Here is an 18,565-nt window from a genome sequence, read left to right on the forward strand (position 1 = left end):
TTCTCCGAAAATATATTTTTTAAAAGTTAAATATTGAAAAAGAAAAATATTAACAGAAAAGAAACAGCAAAAAAAAGAAGAAAAAAACGTACCTGCTCTTAATGGGCTGCGGTCCAACCAACCGACCTGGTCGGTGGGGTGTGCGGTGGCCTGTACACACCGACCAGGTCGGTGTACAGCACGTCCCCGACCGCACGCTTCGCCTTGTCAGGGCGCGCGGGCTGCCCTTGGGCTCGACCACACGGACCAAAGCTCGGCCCGGGTATGCAAAGATCCGTTTACGTGTATGTGTATGTAGAACTGGTGCTCGCGAAACCGGATCCACCCGGATGTATTGACCGGTCCACGGCCGGCTCGTGGGTTAGAGCATCCCCACTCGTCTCCCCGACGAGCCCCCCAGGACCGTGTTTTGTCATCCGGACGGCGAAATTCGGCCCAGTCGCGCCCGTGGTTCCTCGTTTTCGTTCGGATTAGGCTTTTCATCCGCCCGGATTAGGCAGTGGAGCTCCTGGCTGTCGTGGTTTTGACCACGGCAGATGCTACGGGGTAGCACATGAGAGATGTAGAGCAAGGCGGCATTGGAGATTCCGGAAACGAGTCGGCACACGATGTACCCAGGTTCACGTTCCCTCGGTGGAGGATCGCTACGTCCTGCTATAAATCACTATGATCATACTGTCGCCAGCGTTAGGCGACTTGCTTTAGGGTAGCCGCCGGAGGCGGAGAGGGAGATTGGATCTAATGAGAGATCGTATGATGAGATCCCCCCAAGGAGGTACCCCTGGTGGCTTTATATATGCAGCCACCTAGGGTTTACAGGTATAAAGCCTCTTGGGCCTGCTACGCTTCCTTCATGGGCCTTTTACGGGTCCAGTCGTCCGGGCTTCAGTCGCTAGGGCGTATGGCCCAGTCGCCCGCCGACTGGGGCTGTCCTGCGCTCTTCTCAACTGGCGAGTGAGCTGGGTGATGGGCCCCCTTGGGCGTATCCCCATCAGTAGTCCCCGAGTGCGTCGTGGATTCGGCGCGGGCTTGAGGCAAGGAGCGAAGAGACTTGGCGATGGGTCGAGGTGAATTGGCGACGGGCTCCTGAAATAGAGGAAACAATCGTGAAACAAGAGGCAGTCGAAACGAGCCAGTCGGCGTAGGCCAATCAGTGTGAACCAGTTGGTGAGGGCTAGTCGGCGAAACGATCGAGAGCGATCAGCGTGGAACGATCGGCGAGGGACGATCGGCGAGGGTCGATCGGGAGAGCCTTGATCGGTGAGAGCTTGATCAGGCGAGAGCGATCCGGTGAGGGCCGATCAGCGAGGGCTTGATGGCGAGCGTGGGCGAGGGTCAGTCGGCGAGAGCCAGTCGGTGAGAGCCAGTCGACGTGAACCAGTCGGCGAGAGCCGGTCGGCGGGTGGCGCTATCGGAAGCGCGCCGACTCCCCGAGCATGGTGAATGGCGAGCTCGGTCGACCGGCGAGCGGCGCTGTCTCGAGCGCGCCGAGTCCCGAGCGGGGCGGATGGCGAGCTCGGGCGACCAGCGAGCCACCAAATGTAGCGAGTTGGGGTAGAAGCTCCCAGGTTGTTGGTGAAGAAACCGCTATGTAGTGAATGTAGCAGCTACCAAGTCGAAGAAGAGGCGGCCGAGCCGCAAACGTAGAGACCAGCGAGTCGCGGACGCGGAGGACGGTCGACATGACGACCACTTAGGCTCCACGGCTCCGGAGCAATGTCGTTGTCGAGCCCCGTAGACGTGTAGCGATCAGGCCGCGAATGTAGTGATTAAAGTCGCTGAAGTTTTCTCCATCATGTCCCGGGTAAGAACGGTCGCTCTCCTGCTGAGGTGTATAATCTGATAATTTGACTGATCCTTCCTGCTGAAATAGACAAATACATGAGCTAAGCAAGCTAGCTTAATTGATTATGACGGGAACACCCAATCGATTTTGTCTTCACGGTAGGATTCCACTAGCTTGCAATCTGAACCAGTCTTCACGTGGGTGTAGTACTGCATTTTTTCATGGACTGACAGTAATAAAACTGAAGCCAAATGGATTATCATCTCGAACGAGGTAGCGCTGATTTCTTGGCGAGGTATTCTGACTGTCATCATCGTCCAGTCTTCTGATTGCGAAGGAGAATGTGGATGCACGTCATCGAGGCTGGTGAAAAAGTTGAATGCGCCAGAACATGCCTAGTAGTAGCCCCCGAGGCTCGAGTCGTCTTGTAAAGGCGGCTTGAGGCTCCATAGCCGCATGTTCGAATAGTGCGCCATGAAATCAGCGGACATGGAGAGGTCGAACGGTTGCAGAGTGGCGAGCCCGATGCAGGCGAGTGGCGAGCCGCGGAGGCTGACAACTGGCGAGTCCCCGAGCGTGGCGAGGACGAATCCCGGAGACCGGCGTCCGGCCAGTCCCCGAGCGTGGCGAAGGTACAGGCGATGCTGATGGCAAGGATGGCGAGTAGGTCGCCACTGCTGGTGTTGTTCCTGCGGCAGGAAAATAAAACAATTGTTTTGTATGGGCCAGTGTTAGGGCCTTGAATTTGTAAAAATGTAATGAGCAATGTCGATGTGGCTGTGGCGACTAAGTAATTTTATGCATGTCGCTTAAGCGATCCCGATGAAGGCTACCGCTTGACTATTTTCCTTGCCGAGCCGGACGTCCCCAGTCGTAGTACGTAGTCATATAGCGCGAGTAGCAGCCTCATGGGTGGCGTTTATTTGACGCTGTTTCTTATAGCATGCCTCTCGTCGTGGCCCGTGGGGCCAGTCGCGTGGCGACTCCAAAGGGGTTCTTGATTTGGCGTGTTTTCCTTAGCGAGCCGCTTGTCCGTTTTGCGAGGTCCCTGGTCGAAGTACTTAGCCGTTCAAGTCACCTGCCTAAGGTAGAGGAGGGCGATTTGTTTGCCTGATGATTGCGGAGGCGAGTCGCATCTCGTGGCCCGGGAGGCCAGTCGCTTAGCAACCCCAAGGAGGGCTCCGTACTCGGCGTTTTTCCTGGACGCGTTGGGCCGCTGTGGCGACCTCGCTAGCGCAGTACTTAGATTTTCTGGTCGCTCTGTCCAAGGTAGAGAGGGACATGTGCCCGGAGGCAGAGCCGAGCCGGTCATCTTGGCCCGTAAGGCCAGTCGAGCGTGCGACTCCAATGGAGGTCTTTCCCTTGGCGTCGCAGTGGTCGAGCCGGAACTCGCACTACTTAGCCAGTTCGGGCTTCTCTGCCAAAGGTTGATGACGGCAATTGAAATTTCATCCCGAAGGAAGAGGACACCCAGTGGTGAGGTGCGCGACATGGCGCAAAGCTCTCTTTGGCGACTCGGAGTTGGCGAAGTCGACGCGGCGGACATGGTCTACGCGGCGGACTGGGGCGCGCCGTGGCGCAGTGGACACAACGGACACGGGGTCGACACTGTGGACGGAGTTGCGCGGCGTTTAGCCGGTGGCATGGCGAACGGCGTCGACGCGGTGGACAAGGTCGACACGGCGGACTGAGTCGCATTGTGGCGAGTGGCGAGCCCGGGCGACGAGCGAGTGGCGTTATCTGGAGCACGCCGAGTCCCCGAGCGTAGAGAGCGGCGAGGTCGGGCGACCGGCGAGTAGCGCCGTATGCAGCGCGCCAAGTGTTGAGGTCGGGCGGCGGCGCGCTGTCGTAGCGCGCGAGTCCACGAGCGTGGCGGATGGTGAGCTCGGGCGGCGCAGCGGCGGCGTTGTGCGGAGCGCGCCGAGTCCCCGCGGGTGGCGGTGGGCGCGGTGGGGCGCCCGGCGAGCGGCTCTGTCTGGAGCGCGCCGAGTCCCCGAGCGTGGCGGATGGCGAGCTCGGCGGCCGGCGAGCGGCGCTGCTCGAAGCGCGCCGAGTCCCAGCGTGGTGGACGGCGAGCTCGGGCGATCGGTGAGTGGCGCTGTCTGCCGCGTGCCGAGTCCCGAGCGTGGCGGATGGCGAGCTCGGCGACCGGCGAGCGGCGCTGTCTGGAGCGGGCTGAGTCCCCGAGCGTGGCGGATGGCGAGCTCGGGCGACCGGCGAGCGGCGCTGTCTGGAGCGCGCCGAGTCCCCGAGCGTGGCGGATGGCGAGCTCGGGCGACAGGTGAGCGGCGCTGTCTGGAGCGTGCCGAGTCCCCGAGCGTGACGAGAAAGACACCAGGCCATTTTGCTGAGAAGGAGAAACAAGTACAACTGCAATAAGGTGTATTTATGAAATATATTGAACACTTGTAAATACCTGCAACTTGTAGATAAAAAGCGCATTGTTAAATGGATCGGTTAGCAGTATGAAATGTGTATGCGTATCTTTTCACGAATAGGCAGACCTCCAGCATCAAACGCTTGCCGGGTAACAGGGACACGATGCCAGTCGTTGAACCCGGAGACAAGGTCGGCCTTTGGTACCCAGCCTCACTACTTCGACGGACAAGAATAAACAGCAGACAAAACCGAAACTGGTCCTAATTATTGTTATGTAGTCCCCTTAGAGGGGTTATATGCGACTGCGTGGTCGGCTTTGGAGATCGAACGTACAGGCGGATATGTTTTGTACTTATATAACATGTACGAATATAACTAAACTTAGATGTTAAACGCTACGAATATAAATAAACTTAGCTGTTAAATGCTGGCAGAGTCGGCGTGGCTGGCGAGTCGCCAAGCACGGCGAGCCGATGATGATGAGTCCGCGGCGGGCGAGCTCCCGAGCGTGGCGAACCGGTGATGGCGAGTCCGCGGCGAGCGAGTCGCCTACTGGCGTGTCGAGTCCGCGCTGGCGAGACCGTGTTGGGCGACAGGCCGCGGAGACTGTTGACGGAAAGTCCCCCGAGCGCGTCGCGAGTGGCGAGACGGCCGGCAGACTAACAACTGCGGAACTGCCTTTGTTTGGAGCGTGCCGTCTTCGCGGCGACTGTGGCGACTGGCGGTGCAGTTTGTACGATTGATGTTGAAGTAGATAAGCCGACTAGTGGCAATTTTGTAGGTTCCTTCTGTTGCGGGCGAGGGCGGTGCAGCAGTCGTGACGGACCGGCGAGCCCTTCTTCTTGATTTCTCATGAATAGAGCTGCTGCTGCAGCGTGCGTGGAGCGTCGCTGATATCAAGGTTGTCGTCAAGGTAGATCATCGTGGAGGCATGGCCATGGCCTGCGTCTTCTTCACCGGTAGAATTCACTAGCGCAGCCGCCGGCTCACACGATACGACGTGTGTGCATGATGTTGTATGTCCCGATCTTGTACTCAGGATCAGCTCTCCAAGCAGTACGTACATGCCATCACAAATCCATGCAAAGGTTAGATCCAAATAAAATAATTACTTGATATGATAAGTAATTGGAGAGAGAAGGACATATTTAGACAGAGTAGAAAGGATCCGATCAAGCTTGGGCTGCATCGGGAATTTCACCGATTAGTATTCTACTTCCTGCAATGCAGCTGGCATAGCGCGTGCGTATTACTCAAAGGCTGCCACCTCCTTGCGTTAAATCCAGAGCAGAAAACACTTTCAGATCGCCGCGGGTGATCCGAACCGGCGGCTCAGCAAGAAGCAATCTAGGTAAAATAATCAATTGACTAAAGCAATCAAAGAGGGAAAGAATGGATGGATTCCGTCACCACGTTGTGGGCTCAGTTTATGAGCCTGCGTATGGGTGTAGCGCCAGTCGCTGACCGAGCCGCCGCCGGCAGCCAGATGCAATCTGACGATCGAAGACGATGAGGGGTCTCGCCTGGATCACCACTCCAAGCACCGCATGCCCCACGGTGGGCGCTACTGTCGTGGTTTTGACCACGGCAGATACTACGGGGTAGCACATGAGAGATATAGAGCAAGACGGCATTGGAGATTCCGGAAACGAGTCGGCACACGATGTACCCAGGTTCGCGTCCCCTCGGTGGAGGATCGCTACGTCCTGCTATAAATCACTATGATCATACTGTCGCCAGCGTTAGGCGACTTGCTTTAGGGTAGCCGCCGGAGGCGGAGAGGGAGATTGGATCTAATGAGAGATCGTATGATGAGATCCCCCAAGGAGGTACCCCTGGTGGCTTTATATATGCAGCCACCTAGGGTTTACAGGTATAAAGCCTCTTGGGCCTGCTATGCTTCCTTCATGGGCCTTCTGCGGGTCCAGTCGTCCGGGCTTCAGTCGCTAGGGCGTATGGCCCAGTCGCCCGCCGACTGGGGCTGTCCTGCGCTCTTCTCAACTGGCGAGTTAGCTGGGTGATGGGCCCCCTTGGGTGTATCCCCATCACTGGCGGTGCATCCTTCCGCAGCCGGGAGTACAGCTGGGCATGGAAAGCCCGGCCCGGACGGCCCGACCCGACCTGGACCAAAAATCTCGGGCCGGGCTTGCATGTTGGGCCGGGTTCGGGCCTAAATTTGAAGCCCGAATGTTTGGCCGGGCCAGGCTCGGGCTTGTTGAAAATGGGATTTACGCCTAGTTCGGGCCGGGCTGGGCTGGGCCACCAGCAAGGCCCCACAACAAGGACATGGGCGAGTCATGGCCATGGAAAGAAGTCGAAGAATGACCACGAGGTCGGGTCCTCGCAGCCCAAGCCTCAACGCTACCGCTAATAAGTTGTTGTGGACATGGTGTGGTCGCTCTACTAGACGAAGACGCCGGTAGGGTGGAACGACGTCCACCTCGCCCTCCCCGTTGGATACCTCAACTCGCGGAGTATGCATGTGTCGCCGGAAGGATAGCGCGGAGCAACAAGGTCAGGCCCCACAGTGAACTCCTACCACCAGATCTGCGGGCAGACCCCACCTACGCACTCAACTCCCCCACGTGGGACACATTTTGGTCCACGGGAATGCGACACACACTGCCGCGCTGGCTTCCTTCGCGATGACGAGGCTCGGCCGCGGACGTGCAGATGAAAGAGGAGGAGCTGATCGTGGGTGGCGACAACATCCAGGGTGCGCAACTAACGACAACGACGAGTAGGCGTCGGCTGCCGTAAACCCTAGAGAGGAGTTCTATCTATTTATTTTTATGCCCTTTTTATTTTTCTTTTATCCTATGTAAAAATAAGTTCAAAATATCAAATATTATCGAGAAAAATGGGACTGGCCGCTAGGTCTGTCCCCAATCCAAATAGAGAAGGGAAGAACACAGCCCAATTTCTATCCGCGGGCCGACCCAAACATATATAATTTATGTGCAAAATGAATTGGTCTATCGGAGATACCTAAGGTTGTTTTTTTCTCGGTAGGCAAAAAATACTGGTTAATAACGGTATTTCTGTACCGGCCGAGATTTCTCAAATCGGTTTACTATTTCATCAAAAAAAAAATGAACAAATTATTTGAATACTGGAAAATTTGTTCTCTATTATTTCTTGTCGATGTTAACGGTAAAACGGGTTTCGCCAAAGTACCGGCCGAGAAGAAGAAAAACCTGGAGATACCGTAACTCCTCGCGACACTGCATGGTCTTAAATGGATAGCACTGGAGACCAAGATCGTGCATTTAAGGAGTTCATCATATCGGTACGGCCGTACATACGTAGTATATAGGATGCATGATCTTAGAGCATCTCTAACCTGTAAATCCCGTTGGAACCGAACTTTTCCGGAAGATTTACGGATTCGGGCTGAAATACGCGTAGATCAGAGCCCGTAAACATGGGCCGGCCCGAACGGGAAGTTCATTGGCCCGAGAAACTCACCGCACGGCCCCTATTAAAAGGGTTCGCGGGGTAGTTCGGTTCGGAAACCCTACTCCCCTCCAGTCGCTCCTTCTCCCGCCGTCGCAGCCCGCCGCTGCTCCGACGAGCAATCCCGGGCGCTCGGACGCCGCTCCGCCGCTACGGCCACCACCCCGCCGTCCGAAATGACGCGTGCAAGACGCGTGGGTAGGGGCGGCGGCCGATCCGGCGCCGGAAGGGCAAGTCGCCGTCCGCGGCGTACGGGCGGAGACGGATCGCCGAGCGGTCGCGCTCGACACCGCATGGAAGCGGGCCGGCCGCAAGTGGCGGACCTAATGGCGCGCAGCCTTGAAGCGCGCGGCGGCGTAGGCTGCGGTGCGTGGGGAAAGCGGAGGTGCCCCATTGCCCGACGCGCGTGCAGCCCGCCGCTGCCGCCATTGCCCCCGAGCGGCGACGATGACGACGACGCAGACGGACCGCCTCTGCTCTGCGGGAGCGCCTCCGGCGCGGCGGCCATCGAGGTGGCGGCGCTCGTCCTCGCCTAGCAACCGCCGGCGGTCATAAACTCTCCGCCGACGCCCGATGACAGTATAGTCTCAGGGAAGCTTAATTTCTAGTCTAATTTGGTCCGTAGTACGTAATGTAGGTCCAATGCGGATGTATTTTGCCACTATCATTGTGAATTATGAACGAATTAAGCTTGATCGGATAAAATCGACTGGAATCGCGAAAATCGATTTCCCGCGACGTTTGATTTTCGCGAGTTCGGTATAGGTTTACGGTTTCTGTTCTGCGCCGTGCCCAAATACGCTCTCAATTCGTTTTTCGGGAGACTGAACTCATTTTATTGGGTTCCGATAAATACTGCCTCTGTTAGAAATGATCTTAAGTGGTGAAAGGGAAAGGCATGGGACTATGGGTATGGGAGCAACGATCGACAAACACACACACGCTTCGCCTGTAGGATGGAACAAGACATGCTCATCGTGATCATCTACCCGCCGAAACTGACCGCACGGGGCCATAAATACTAACCAAGCTCGATCTTTCCCGTCGTCCAGACCCCAGTTCCTGGCTTCCTGCGATCAGTCGATCGAGTTGGGCAGCATTCACTGGAGAAAAAGGCTTGATGAGCGACCAGAATCAGGTTCAGGTCTATCAGACGGCCGATCGGATCTGACACGTCACGCAGCGCAGCGCGTCCACCGATCCAGCTGGGAGCTGTTGCTCCCATGCATGGTAGGGTCCGCATACACGCACGCACGGATGATGCGCCAATGCGTGGATGCATGCACGATGATTGCCGGTCCAACGTCGTAGGAGCACTGATCCCACCCAATCAATCATACGCTCTCAGCCAGTATCTAGTCGGTCCACTGCGAAAGGGAACGGGAATTCCGGATACAGCTGCGGCCTCGTGCACCGGCCGGCAATGGTCATGCGGTGGCCTGTACCTACAGGAGGCGTTTGGTGTTCCTTGGCTGGTATCGGATCAGCAATTTTCGATCCATTTGGTTGCCTCGGCCGAGCCACGTTCTTGTACGAACCGTTTCTCAAAGCAGCGTCGGGCCAGGCCCTGGAACGTCCGGTTCGGCAGTTTCCAGCGGTGCAGGCAAATCTCCACGGCGGCTGATGCAAAAGGGAATCTTCGGCGCACGAGCGGAGACGAGAATGCAGATGGCGGGAGCTACGGCGCGCATCGGCGAAAAGCGAAAAGGGGGACGGGAAGGATTCTGTCACCTCCCGCCGCGCCCCATGGCCTATTTCTACCCCTTCCTCCACTCTCCCCCAAATTTCGAGCCCCTCCTCCCTCGGCAAGCAGGTAAGGGGCACACGCATCTCCGGTCGGCGACGGTTGCAGCGGCGGCGGCGACGAGTACATCTGAGCTGCTTCATCTACTTCCTCGTGCAGCGCATCTTCACCTCCAGCGATGACTGTAAGGCATCCCTTATCCCGGTACCTCGGTAATGTTTAGATCTAGGTTAGGAGTTGTCAGATCTTGTCTAGGGTTTGGTCTTGTAGCAGGGCTTAGTTTGGATTGTGGTGAGCTATCATGATCTTGCTAGGGCTCGAAATTTCCGGTTGCTACTTTGTCCCGAATGTGCTCACCTACCATGATCTTGCAAGGGTTTGTGCTATTTATAGTTGCAATGAATTGCTTATCTGATTTAGGATGATTGTTGGTATGGTTTGTGCTATTCACATGTCTTTGCTTCCAAGTAGATTCACGTTATATGTACTATGATGTGTGTAGGACTTCTTCTGTGTTGACTTTAGCCAGGCGCTTGTCTGTGTTGGGGACTCTCAGATCCCTTCACAAGTTCCCGATTCACAACCCGCCTATGACTCCAAGGTGGCGGTCACCCCTCTGCCTGTGTCTGACCTGGTGGCTCAGGTAGCGGCTGAGATCGCGGCTAGGTTGGCCACCACAAAGAAGAACAAGAACCGCAGGGAAGCGAAGAGGGCCTTGAAGACCGGGCAGAAAGGGACTGGCACCATGAAATGGCTTCCATTCATGTCCACCTTCGTATTGGAGAAGATGTGTGGCTTGATCCAGACCGGTATGAGAACTGATAAAGGATTCAAGGAAGTCCATCTAAATGATGTGGCGAAGGGCCCTTTTTCCCAATGTGGTGTCTCCCTATGCTCCACTCAGGTGTACAACCACCTGAGGAAGTGGAGGCACAGGTGGCTCACCATTAGCAGGCTCCGCGATCTAAGCGTGGCTCAGTGGTGCGAGGACACCAAATGCATTATCCTTGAGGGTGAGCACTACCGCGGGCACGTCGCGGTGAGCACCTCACTAACTCAGTCCACCTCACTAACTCTTTTGATCAGCCACTAGGAGAACTAACATCATTGTCCCTTCGTATCGTAGGATCACCCAAAGGACGCGGAGTTCCTGAATGTGCCCATTGCCAACTACGACGAGATGCATACCATCTTCTCTTTCGGCCTCGCCACCGACAAGTACGCCATGGGATCAAGTGAGCCCCTAGGCTCGGCTGCAGCAAATCCTGCACATGAGGATGCTGAAACCTAGGAGTCCGACACGGTCAACCTCGATGGGGCACCTGAGAAGGCTGCCGACGCGCCTGAGAATGTGACCGCTGGCAAGAGGAAGAGAGGCGCCTTCGCTGATGTTGAGCTGGTGGCCTTCACCAACATGACTGTTGCTGTGAAGGACGTCGCATAGGCCATCAGGGACAACAAGCCCACGGACATGCACCCTGACCTGTACAATGCGGTCATGGACATGCTTGGCTTCGCCGAGGATGATCTCATGGCCGCCCTGAGCCACCTCATCGACCACAAGGCCCAGGGTTCCAGCTTTGTCATCATGATCGAGCCACACCGCGTCCTCTGGCAGAGGAACTACCTTGGCAAGTACCACTCAAAGGTGTAGTGGTGTCCTTGAGGGGGTGTTTCAGGTTTGCATGCATAGAGCTGGTGATGATGATGTAAATTCTGGCAGTTGCTAGGGATGAAAAACATTTGATGGCCTCCTTTTGTAACTATGATGAGGTGGTATATACTAACCCCTCAGGTGATGGTGCGCTTGCGGTGTTAGGATGACACCCACTTTTGTTGTGGTGGTAGGATGACACCATAGTAGTGTAGAATGAATTTGTAATCCACTTTTGGAATGATCATGCATGCCCTGTTAGTTTATCATTTGCTATCAACACTTGTGTTGTTCTATTGCTCTTTTTCGAATTACTTCATGGTTGTGATTGATTACTTCTTCTTCTTATGTCGTGCTAGTGGTATGTGGTGTTTCGCGGACGGGTACGAGGAATCTACAGCTCATGGAAGGTGTGTCAAGACCAGGTCAGTGGCTACTCCAACAACATCTACTGAGGGTATGGAACATTGGAGGAGGCACGGATGGAGTAGCTCACCTTCCTGGAAGAGGAGCTCCTAGAAGATCATGCCATCGATGAGGCAGTGTCATTAGCACAGCTGCTGCCGGAGGAAGTACATGCTCTACAAGGAGCACTGCCGGAGGTACGTCCCAGTCAGCCAGTCAGGTCAAAGACATCGCCTTCCTCATCGTGGTGATCGTGAGGATCTTGTTCTTCTGAGTGGTGTCTGATCGTATGTAACATACTATGGCATGGTAATCTCACCCTATTTGAATTGTGGTAAGGATATGAAACTGTGGTTTGAGCAACCAAACAACTGATTAATGTTTTCATACATGCAAATCGGAATGGAAACGGACAATCAAACGATGGAACCTGGATTTCTTCTCCGGCGCTTAAAAGATCGCACAGGCTACCAAACGACCCGCGTTTCATGGTCTATGGTCCATTCGGAACGCGCAGGAAGACCCAACTCGCTATATCAGTGCAAGAATCGCATGCAGCTAACAAACGCGCCCACAGCTGCAGAGGTGGGCGTGCGCCATGGCGCTATCTAGGCTGGCCGCTCCAAGGCTGGCTGGGGCTAGCCCAACACATGTGCAGTTTCATCCGTCCAGGCTGCGGGTCGGGTCGGGTCAGGTCGCTTTGATCATTGGGAACCCTTGATCATTTCGATGTGACCGCGGCGCGCCCGCACTTGGCCGCCCGGTTCAGCTACAGCGCCGGCGTGCATCGCCCTTCTCCGGTTAGTTTAAACGTCCAAGGAATTTGCACTGAGAGACTGCCACCATCTCGTAAGGAGTACTACAAACTAGGAACACCTTGTTATCGGTGGAAATCACGCTTCCCTCGACTTTGAGCTCGATCTACCTCGGATGCGCGCGCCATGTAGCTGTTCCGGCGCTCTCTCGAGGTTCACTAGCCGCACACGTAAACGCCTTTTTGCTTTTGGTTCACGTGATAGCTACAACTAGCTAAGCTTAGCCACTTGCCTTTATTTGCTTTCTGACCAGCATCGATCTGAGCTTATGTTCCTGCGCACGATCATCACGGCTTCACCTTCCTCTGACTAGCGCCCCCCTCTTTTGCAAACAAAACACGGCCGGCAGCACAAAGCGAGACAAAGTTCAGTTTTTTCCTTTTCACAGAAGGGACACGACGAGCTTGTTTTTTTATATATTTAAATTATGTCATATTAGAGCACAGCGCAACAATATCTTTCACCATTGTGCTCAACAACACCAAGTACTAGGAGCAATGTTCTCCTACTTAGTAAATATAGCCTGTTTGCATTTTATAAATGAAAATGGCACAAATTTCCACTTAATTTTTAATTTACACTTATTGTTTACTTCCTTATTTAGTAAAAAAAATACTATCTCCGTTTCAATTAATAAGGCTTATATTTTTTCAAAAGTAAACTACATAAAGTTTGACCAAGTTATCTAAAAATTATTAATAAGTACAATCCAAAACCAAGATCGTTAGATACATCATCAAATGTATTTTCAAATGATATCTATATAATATTATAGTTCTTTTTTTCTAAAAGTTTGGTCAAACCTTACTTAGTTTAAATTTTCAAAAAATAGGCCTTATTTATGGAAAGGAGGTAGTGGCAGCAAGAATGAGAGTGGACAACTGGATGTCGAGCTACTTGTAGATTTTTATTTTTCAAAAACTTGGAATTGGTATTTTAAATTTTCAGAAAAATCTGGAAATATATAAGATTTATCCAATGATGTACACTACAAAAGTGTAAAATTTCAATACAAACTACTTTATAATCCAGACTACACAAAAGTGATAAAATTTGACATATTATATACTAGTGTTGAAATATGCGAATATTTGCAGAAAATTAGCTAGTACTTGTACTGCCTGTGCGCTAAGGGTGTGTTCGGTTTGGGGATGGGGTGGAATGGAATGGAACCATTCCATTCCACTGGCACGGAACCGTTCCATCCCTGTGTTCGGTTTGGACAAAAAAATTATCACGGAACGGTTTCATCCTTGTGTTCGGTTTTGGAATGGGATGAGAATGGAATGGAATGAGTGAGATAATCACCCGATTAATTATTCTAAACTCGATTAATTATTTGCTAAACTTGATTAAGTAGTGCTAAACTTGATTAATTATGGCTAAACTTGGTTAATTATTGCTAAACTTAATTAATCAGCGTGTGACAGTCACCCGTTCCACCTCGTCCGGCCGAATCGGAGGAACCACTTCATTCCGGATCTAGAGGGAATATTCCATTTGGAGGAACCACTTCATTCCATTCCAGTTTGCAACCGAACGCAGGAACGGGCTCTGGGTGCGGAACGGTTCCATTCCGTTCCACCCCATCCCCAAACCGAACACACCCTGAGCACCAGGTCTTCTGGTCTTGTTCTAAGTTGGGGCAAAATCCCATTCTCTATATATGTGTGATGCATATGTTCCCTTCCATGATTGAACAAAGATCCTCGGAGTTAATACATGAGTGGTGGTGAAGTCTACGGAGTACAATTTATCTCTCTGCGTACTTTCATATCACGTTTGAGTGTGGTGATTTCCAACAAGATTTTCCTTCTCTTTCTGAATCGTACGGATTTAGGCACATTTGAGTGTATCTCTTCACTCATTTAAGTTCACAAATAATCTTCATTTAACTGTCGAAAATATCTTGTAGTAGTAATTAAGAATGGTGAGCTGAGTGAGTATGAAGTTTTTTTTTCTTTGCGAGAAATCCACCGATCTATTAACACTGGTGGAAAAAGGGTCTTTGGTCGCGGTTCGCAACTGCCATTAGTCGCGGTTGCGCAACCGCGACCAAATTAGCGCGACTAAAGCCCCCCCCCCCCCCTTTAGTCGCCCGTCCACGTGGGCGACAGGCGACCGTCGGGGCGGAGGACCTTTAGTCGCGGTTCTTCTGGCCAACCGCGACTAAAGGCCGCCGCAGGTTTAGGGTTTTAGGCCCCCCCTAAACCTGCCCCCCCCCCCTAAACCTGTTTTCTGTTTAATTTGTATTGTTTTATTTTTTTGTGCTTTATTGTAATTTTGAAGGAGTTTCACATATTCTACGGTACTACATACATGCATATGAATGTACAATTTCAAACAAATTTGAAATTAGAACCAAAAAGAATTCAAGAGGAATATACAATATATATTCAATATCATCGGATGACCATATACAAGTTTGAACAAGTTTCCATACATAATTTAATGCATGTATAGTTCTACGTCCTCGCAATGGTGTTCTCCTTTAGGATCGAGGACTTCCCTCCTGAACCATCCAGCTAGTTCCTCTTGAAGTGGTCGGAAGCGAGCTTCTGGACTAAGCATCATCCGGAGGTTATTCCTCTGAGCATTGATATCACTCGGAACGCGCTCAGAGGTGTATCTCCGGATCATCTCACAGACATAGTATCCACATAGATTGGTCCTCGGTGGCTGAATATCGCCACCATTCTTAGCCTTTGACCGCATGAAATGTAGCTCTTTTTTGAATTCACCGACCTTTGTATCTGAGAACCGTCTCCAAACCCTACGAGGCAAAGAAAATTAAATGAACAAGAGAGTTATTAGTTAATTACTTGAAGCTTAATTAGGAAATGAACGAAATAGGCCGATCGATATAGAGCGCAAATGAATGAAAACAATTACTTTTGAATCATTTTTCTCATGTCGGCCCAACGCGCCTTATCCATATTCAGAGAGTCGTGGACGAGACATTCTGATTTGTCAACTTTATTTACTAGCGAGAATCCGGTGGAACCCGCGGACACGATACATGCACAATACGTCATGCATAACTCATCGATTAGCCGGCCACATACCATGCATGGAGTAAACAAAAGAGAATGTGCTCAAGACATAAACACTCACCCAAAATGGTAAGGAAATAGAATATCACTTTTGAGTTCCTGCTTTGTAAGAAACTGCCACAGGTCTTCCTCCACGTCGGCGGGGTGATGCTGTAACGTATATCCATTAACGATGTGTGGGTCAATGAACCCAACATCATGGATGTTCCTTACTCTGCATTCCTTAATCTTCATTCTGCATGTATAATAGCGGACACAACAATATAGTTAGGACATATATATATAGTGCAGGCAATATGAACGAGATGGGGAAGAAATAAATCACTTACAGAACGTAGCAACTGATGATAGATTTGTCGAGCTCGCGCAGATTGAAAAGCTGGAACAATTCACTCAGATGAATTTGTACAGAGTACTGTTTGAAGTGATGCTCATATCCAACTTCCGCATAAATATAATCTTTGGCGTTTTTATTTTCTATGTAACCCTTGTACCATTTCAGTAGACCTTTCATTTGTGGAGGTAGATCCTCTTCCTGCGCAGGCTCGACGAGAGGCCCATTCTTCACATATGTAAGTACTACCTCCTTCACTGGCGCCTCATCAAGGCCTAACAGTTCACGAAGAGTAATACCTAAGTTGGCCGCTTGTTCTCTGGCACTCGTTACAGTCAATCCCTGTGCTGCCGCAGCTTCTATGATATCGGGGGCATCCGGACCGGCGGCTGTCACTATAAACGGGGCAATCGATTGTTTACTTTGTTCCCCGAGCTGGGCAACTCGTTTCCCGCTTTTTTTACTTTCTAATTCCGCTTTCTCGGCCTCCTCTTTCTTCTCCTTGAACATGCGTGCCTGATTACGAAGTTCACGTGCATAGTCGTCAGGCAGATTCTTCGCGGCTTGGGACGGTGCGTTCAAAAATGACTTAGCCCACTTCTTTTGCTCATCAGAAAATACTGGCTTGGGCTTGGGCTCTCTTTTCTTCTTGCAGTCCGCCTTCCATTTCTCATATTCAGCAGTCGCGGCCGCCTCGACTTCCTCGGCACTACGTTCCCAAGGCCTCGTGGGGAGAGGCTTCAGTGATGGCTCCGGTACCTTTGTTATCTTAGGTACATAAGGGTCCGGGTTAATAATCCAGGACTGCTGCTTCTGCTTCTTCGCCGGAGGTGGATTGGGGCGGCGTACGCACCCGCCCGGGGGGGACTAGGGGGCGGCGGCTGCTTACCCGCCGGAGGTGAATTGGGGGGCGGCGTCGGCTGACGTGAAGGAGGTGTAGGTGAAGCACCACCACCACCACCGCCACCGCCGCCACCACCACCACCACCGTAGGGGGGTGGACTTGTTGGCGCCTCGCCTGGAAACTTGATAAACTTCTTTTGCCATAGAATGAACTGGCGCTTGACATCTCCAAGTCTTCTCGCCCCTTCAGGTGTAGCAATGTCAATGTCCAGGTTCTCAAACCCTTGGACTATGTCCTCCACCGTGACACGAGCATAGCCATCTTGAATGGGGTTGTTGTGGTGGAGTGCTCCAGGTGGTAAAGCACTGCCGATGGCTACCTTCATGGACATGTTCCCGATAGGATAATACAAATGACATTCTTTCATCTCCTTTATATCGTCCACGGGGTAGCGAGGAGGCTCCGGTGCAGTAATTTCGACCACCAGAGGCTCCGGTGTAGTAATTTCGATCGTCGGTGCACCAGCCGGTGGGGCCTCCGTGGAAGCCACGCTGCTTCTCCGCTGCTGGCTTCCGAGATCCAATGGATGATCTTCATGCTGCGCCCGAGCTGCATCTCTTTCAGCTACTAGTACACTCACGGTTTTCTTCATCACATCCATTTCCGATGCCAACCGCGCCACAACATCTGCTTCCCGATCCATCTTTCTCTTACGACTTCTGTAACCGTACGGGTCATCGTTCTGGGGGAACCCTATTTTCCACGGAATGTGCCCCATGCCTCGTACACGTCCTCCGTGTTCAGGATTCCCGAGGGCTTTTGTCAGGGCGTCGTTCTCTCTGTTGAACTTGATCCTCCCCTCTTGAGCATCCCTCATTGCCTCAATAAGCTTTTGGGTGGGTTTAATTATTTTGCCCCGGTAAACACACTCCCTGTCTCCGGGTTCAGCGATCCCCCATGCCCGTACCACCAGCTTTTGGCCCTTGGGTCCCATCCCTCCGTACCTGGACGGATTCCTCGCGCCCTCAGCTCGTTCTCCATCTTCTTCCACCTAGGCTCCCAAAGGCGATACCCTCCTGGCCCCATAATATGATTGTACTCCTTCTTAGCCGCATTTTCCTTATTTTTTTCGATATTTGAAGGAACTGCTCCGATTTCTTTTGCTTCACAAATTCTGGCCAATCATGTTGCAGTTTCTCATATTGTCCTTTGAAATCCGGAGTCTTGTTCTGCTTGACAAAGTCATGGGTTAGATTTTGCTTGTATTTCCGGAATGCGTCGGACATCTTATGAAGAGCGAACTGTTTGACTAGCCTCCTCCTCTCCTTGTTTTCCTCAATCTTGTTACCCTCCTCATCGAATTTTTGGTATTCCGGAGGTAGAATGAAATGTTCCATAAGCTTGTTGAAGCAATAATTTTTTGTTCTCTTATCGACAAAAGTGAAACCAAGACGTGCCTTCTTTGGCTGATTCCACTCCTGGACGGTGATCGAGATGTTGTCTCTAACAACGGCTCCGCATTGGCTGTCAAACTTGGTGGCATTCTTGCGGGGCTCCAGCGGCCTGCCGGTTGCTTCCTCGACAACCTCGATGGTGCATGTTTCTCCTGGTTTCATCGTCTTGGTTGCACCACGCTTTGACGACGTACTCGATTGTTTCAACGATCCGGCCGAGGGCTAAAATAAGAAAGAGAGTCGCGCGCGTTAGTACACACATATTTATTCGAATCAGTTAGTTTGTATCACCAGAGGCTCAATGTATATATATACCTCGGCGCCGGAGGTGGTTGCTACTTCCAATTGAAGATCGTCGTTTATCGACGTTTCTTCGGCATCATCTTGCTGACGGCGCCCTTCATCTTCACCCTCAAGGTTCAGATAAGAAGAGATATCATCTTGTTCTTGTCCGGTTGGCACATATAGAATATCGCCGTTTATGATGCCGAAAATATGGTCTTCAGCGTCCGGATCATAGTTCTCCATAATCGGGTCAGCTCTATCGTCCGCCATATGCCAGTCCTGAAAACATGTAGTCAAAACAAATTAATTGTGTATATGCATTATCACATCTCTTCTACATATAAAGAGAGAGGGCG

Source organism: Lolium perenne, chromosome 4 (genome assembly GCF_019359855.2).
Source record: "Lolium perenne isolate Kyuss_39 chromosome 4, Kyuss_2.0, whole genome shotgun sequence".
NCBI lineage: Eukaryota > Viridiplantae > Streptophyta > Magnoliopsida > Poales > Poaceae > Lolium > Lolium perenne.